Source organism: Miscanthus floridulus, chromosome 3 (assembly GCF_019320115.1).
Source record: "Miscanthus floridulus cultivar M001 chromosome 3, ASM1932011v1, whole genome shotgun sequence".
NCBI classification, from domain to species: domain Eukaryota; kingdom Viridiplantae; phylum Streptophyta; class Magnoliopsida; order Poales; family Poaceae; genus Miscanthus; species Miscanthus floridulus.
In genome coordinates, this window is record NC_089582.1 from 21,023,396 (window position 1) to 21,029,456 (window position 6,061).

Sequence of the window (6,061 nt, forward strand, 5' to 3'; positions counted from 1 at the left end):
TATGCCACAGCTAGAAGACGACGCATCGGCTACCGACCTGCGTAAAGACATGGAGGAGGAAAACGGTACATCAAAATATATCACAAACCATTCATCAATGGAAGGAGGAGGGTTAGGGTTAGGGTTAGGGTTAGGGATGTACCTACGCAACTGGAGCCCGGTGCCAGAGAAGACGAGGGCCACCCAGAGAAGACGACAGTAAGGTTAGAAGGACGGCGAGCGGCGGAGGAGGGGCACACGGGGACACGAACTCACATAATCACCCAGATCTAGAGGGAAGATAGGGATAGAGAGAAGGGAGAGGCGGAGAGGGAGCAGGGAGGGGATCAAGTATGACTTAGTAGTAGGGAGCTGCTCGCCGGCGGCAGGCGGGGTTAGGGTTAGGGTTAGGGATGTACCTGCGCAACCAGAGCCCGGTGCCGAAGAAGACGAGGGCCACCCAGAGAAGACGACACACCGGTTAGAAGGACGGCGAGCGGCGGAGGAGGGGCAGGCGGGACGTGAACTCACATAGTCACCGAGATCTAGATGGTAGATAGGGATAGGGAGATGGGAGAGGCGGAGAGGGAGCATGTAGGGGATCAGGTAGGAGGAGTAGGGAGCTGCTCGCCGGTGGTAGGCGGATCGTCGAGGTCACCTCACCGGAGTTGGGGAGGACAAAGCCGAGAGCGAGACTACGAGGCGAGAGCAGCGAGGCGAGGCGACAGGTGAGTGAGTGAAATGAGCTAGGGTTTTCGGGTGTGAGCCGCCACGGCCACGGGGTGAGTTTATATATGATGAGGTGAGGGGGGGGGGGGAGGCAGGGACGCGGACGGACAGGCGCTGGGCCGCGCAGCGCGCTGGGCCGCGGGGAGGCCGAGAGGGAGGGGAGGAGCGAAGTGAGGAGGGGCCGAGGGAGAGGGGGTGGTCGGGCCACTGCCGGGCCGGCTGACTCAGGCCAGGCCGTGCCGTGCCAGCCCACGGACCTGAGCAGCGGCCCAGACACGACTTGCTGCCTCGGGCAGGGCTAGCCTGGGCCCGCATGTCACCGGGCCGTGTCGTGCTCGTGTCGGGCTAAAAATACGTGCTTTGTGCCGTGCCGTCGTGTCTCGGGCTGCATGGACATTTATACGGAGCAGTGAGTACCGCGACGGTGCATCAGTCTCAACAGTAACGTGCGTGTCGTCTACGTACGTGACGTGCGACCAAATTAAGTATGCATGCAGTATATTCGACTGGAAGCTACCAGCAGGATTCCGCACTGTTGCAGGATTCAGAGGCCGGCGGCTCCACTCCAGCAGTGCAACTTGGACACGGACGTGGCGTCGGCTTGCTGTTAGTCAAGCATCAACATGCACGACTGATCGATCACTGACGGAGGACGACAACGGCACCACTGATGGGATCGGAGAAAATAAGATGTTTTGTATTTTCTAAATACTAAACTTTACAACATATCTAGATATAGTGTATATCTAAATAAATAAATAAAGCCGAAACACCATGTAATTTAGAACGATAGGAGTATATGGCTCCCTTATAACTTAGAATGACAGGAGTATATGGCTCCTCTGACCTACATAATTATATACTACACATCAGAATAAATTTCAAAGGCAGTCGATGATGAAGCTGCACGCATTTTATATAGAAGCATGCGTGTCGTCGTCGATCGGTTTCCCTCTAAATTATCGTCACGGAATCAAATTCATTCCAAGTACATGCTAGTTCATTTGTGTGCTCCAAACCAAACTAAATGGCCAGCTAGCTACTTAGCTACCAACATGAGAACCGCAAGTCATGTGCACCCTGCTTCTTCATTCGTTCCAAATTATAAAACGTTTTGGTATTTCTAGATATATAAGTTTCACTATGTGTATCTAGACATAACTTATATCTAGGTATATAGCAAAAGCTATAAATGTAGAAAAATCAAAACATCTTATAATTTGGAATGAAGCAGCACTAGTTAATATCATCCACTTAATTGATATGTTAAACGTTTTATTACTCAACTAGATTTGGGCCATGTTTGGATTCGTTAATGCTAATAATAACTAGCAATTAGAAAATGGAAGCTATCTAATAGTTTTTTTATTAACGGGCTATTAGCTAACCTATTAGTTAAGCTATGTTTGGATTATCTATCTAATAGTTAGTACTTAGTAGTACTTCTTCGTTTACGAAAGCCAGATAAATCAGCTAGACAGTTCATGATATTGACACTACGTCAGATATGATTTTGGGCGGCTAATGGATATTTGTAGGGGCGGTTCAACCAGCCGCCCCTACCATACTGTCTCTACAAATCATGTATTTATAGGGGCGGTTCCCAGACCGCCTCTACAAAACGATTTGTAGAGGCAGCTAGTGTTATCAGCCGCCCCTACAAATCGGTTTGTAGGGACGGCTGATAACACCAGCCGTCCCTATAAAATCGATTTGTAGGGGCTGCTACAGTACCAGCCGCCCCTACAAATCGATTTGTTGGAGCGGCTACAGTACCAACCGTCCTTACAGTGCATTTTTTCGCCAAAAATAATTCAAATTACCAACACGTACGTGCTCCCCAAATCATCCTATGATGAGTGAAATATATGATCAAGTATCCTGGCAAACTTGACTGTAATATTATGGCACAAACAAGATTGTTTAGACAAAAGTTTCTAAACATCTTCTATAGTACAAGAATCACAATAATAACAAACAGACTCATATTATGACAACAAAACATATATCTATATCACAAAAAGACCAAGTAAGCACTCAAGTGCTAACAAAACAAAAAATAGAGGCAGTATGTGTAGTACAAGTAGATATGTCTAACATGTAATAAATTGACAAAGAGGGTTAGAAGTTTCTTCTCATTTCATCAAGAACTAATAATTTAAACATTGAAATAAGCCCGGAGATGCAGCAAGTGCAGGTCGGCTTTGAAGGATATCGCACGGCTGAGCTCTGCTACTGCATCGTTCTCCTTGTGGCTATCCATAATCTACTTGATTCTCGGCTGCTGCACTAGTAAAAGTGGTGCAGGGTTCAAAACTTGTGACCAATTTATGTTAAGAAGAGGAATTCTGCAAAGTGATACAATCCAGAAAAAGGACAAGTGTTTGCAGCGATAGTCCAATGACCAAAAGGCTACACCTCAAGACCTCAAGTCGCTTGCAAGCTGATAACGGCTGGTGTTGGTAACTATGACATTGATTGGCTAAAGTTTATAATATGAATCGGGAAATTACAATAGGCATCAGATCCTATGATAAACAATCCAAAAGTAATAGATGGATAAAAAAATTAGGGAGATTGAAGCATGATAGTTTCACATCACGGCATGGTGATCATTCTTACCCCCCAACCCACCCACCCAAAAAAAACAGCAGGCGGAGGAAATATTCATCAAGTAGCATTGTTTGACTTCAAGAAATATACCATTTTTCAAGACTAATGATTTAAAATGTTTTACCTTGGGATCTCGAAGATAATGAACTATTTCTTCAAGTTCAAATTTTGCTTCATCAACACCCTTTACATCACTGAATTTTGTACTAGACTCCATGCTTGGTTGAACCTCTTCATTCAGACCAAGGCCTACATTCAATTCATAAATGGTTAATGGGCTGACGTTCAATTCAGAAGATAATACAGATCTTCCACAAAATCAAACCTTTGTTGATTCCTCTATCCTCGATGAGAGCACCGATGCCCGAAATAAGAAGGAAAGTTAGGGCAATGCTTCGAAAGGTACGCCAAACCTGATCCTTAAATTGACCTGTTTCTGTTGTGACCATGTGAATAGGTGCCAAGAGCTCCATCTTTTGTCACTTGACCAGCACCAATTAATGCTAGAATGCTACTAAAGCTTTCTTCCCCCCTTGTCGAGGAAGCAACACCTGTACAGAAAATTCATAAGTAGAGTTTTAAGTCATGTTAAACAAAGGATAAGGCATTATCAACTTAAGGAATGCTCCTTTAGTATCTAATCATTATTACTAGAAGTGTATTTAGTACTAAATTGCAAGTTAGAAATCTGATTCTATTCAAATAACTACTGAGATGCTGTTTTTTTACTTCTTGTTGCATTCCTATTGAAATGATACCAAGAAGTTACAATATTAACAAATGACATATAGAATCATCACCCCATGCACACAACTAGGTATTATCACAAGCTATTCACCATGTCACAATCTATTTCCATAGAAGATCACATAGCAAATGCACTGCCAGGTACTTCCACAAACCACCGCATATTAGCAATTAGCATAGAAACTGGTGCAGCTGCCAATGTGAAACACTAAAACTGTGAATATAGGACACACCTGAGAAGCCACCACTCGGTTGTCATCGGGTGTCAACAGAACACGTATGGCATCATACAAGCTTTGCACATTAGCTTTTGATTTATCCTTCATAACCCGCAGAATGAGTTCATCAACCTTCAGGTCCATAAAAGACTCTTTCACAACTTCATTGCCAGCAGAACCCGCTGCCACAACACTAAATCCAGCATCCAATAAATCTGAATTTTCTGAGCCTCCTTTCAAGAGATCCATGACAATTTTGGGTCCCTCACTTTGTCTGAACTTTTCAGTGCTTGCCACATCTACAGATTGAATATTTCTTGAAGTTAGAAGAGAATGGAGGTTGTCTATGACATGGTATAATTTAGAGTGGACAAGACCTTTCTCAGCACCGGTTTGCAGTGCAAGATCAAGAAAAAGTAAAGACTAATGGATTGTAATAAGTTGGTAAATAACTATGCATAGAACCACAACTGATATGCGATAGGGTATAGCAGAACAAGACATTTTATAGCTGTGCAGTTTGTGAAACTGCAAACGGATGGAGGTTTATATAATGCACATAACAGTCATCTGAATAGAGCAACTGCGTGGTGAATTTATCAGAACAATGAATTCATTTTTTTTGAAATTGTTGAAAACACTAGTTTCTAGCATGCCATTTCATAGCGTTCGTGCAATTGTAAGTTCAGTCGAGCAGAAACATGTAGCCACTTCCAAGTGCATCTTCACAATATTTAGGAATATACACATGCTACCATGCTAGTTAAAGAAAATTGCTACCGGGAAGTCATTATTACAAGCATGTTGTGAATAGAAGAACCGTGTAAATTGCCAAACAAAATGACACATCTCAGAGAACCCGCAAGGACACCAATGTCATACCACAGAGCACAGAGCTCAGTGTCTTCAAGGCCGATACAAGCAGCCTCTCCTGCTGAACCCGAGCGGACGAGCGCCTCCACGACGCCATTCCGTACCGCGATCGCTGCATTCTCTGAACCCTCGTTGGAGCAGCACAGGCCGCGCAACTCATCGAGCAGAGAGACGAGCCTGTCGAGATCCTACTCCGACCCACCGCTGGCACTGTGAGAGGCCTTCAGTTCGTCTAGAACCCGCACCACCGGGCTCACCTCTGTCGCGGTGGCCTCTCCCGACACGCGCTTAATGATCCCTGGACGAAGCAGCGAGGGGTTGTGTGAAGATTGCAAGAGTGTAGAGAACGTCGAGGGGCGGATCTGACAAAGAGTGGTTACCTGAGAGATCGGCTCCCTAGAGGGTGAGCGCCTCAACAGCGTCAGCGAGGGCCTCATCGGGGTCCATGCCAAGGTCCTCCATGTTCTTCTGGACCATGGAGTCGAAGGCCTCCTGCGAGATCACGATTGCCATTTCTTTCCCACAGCACTAGAGCGCACGACGCTCGTAGTATTGCCTCCCCGCGACCCGCATCGAGCTCATCCTCGCCGCCGCACCTGCTTGCCAGATCCAGGCTCGTCCTCACTAGATCAGGCTTCTCCTCGTCGGATCTGGTGGTGGCCACTCGGATCTGGGCTGGTCCTCGCCAGATCGAGCTCATCCTCGCCGGATCTGGTGGTGGCCACCACCATGTGCTTCATGCGGCCTCCAGCAACGCGCCGGAGGAGAGAAGGTGAAGGGGACCGTGCCACCAAGTCCCACCACCGCTGGAGCTCAATGGGAGGCCACGCCATCGAGCCACGACACTGAGCTCCGCCACCATGCCTCCGCTGGGGGGAGGGGACAGGGTCCCACGCGCCGCC

The 6,061-nt window shown here is 46.5% G+C and overlaps 1 pseudogene; it reads right to left on the bottom strand.

The window, feature by feature from the left end:
* Nucleotides 1–4,239: 4,239 nt before the first annotated feature.
* Nucleotides 4,240–5,672, bottom strand: LOC136543314 (uncharacterized; annotated as a pseudogene).
* Between the last annotated feature and the right edge of the window lie 389 nt (nucleotides 5,673–6,061).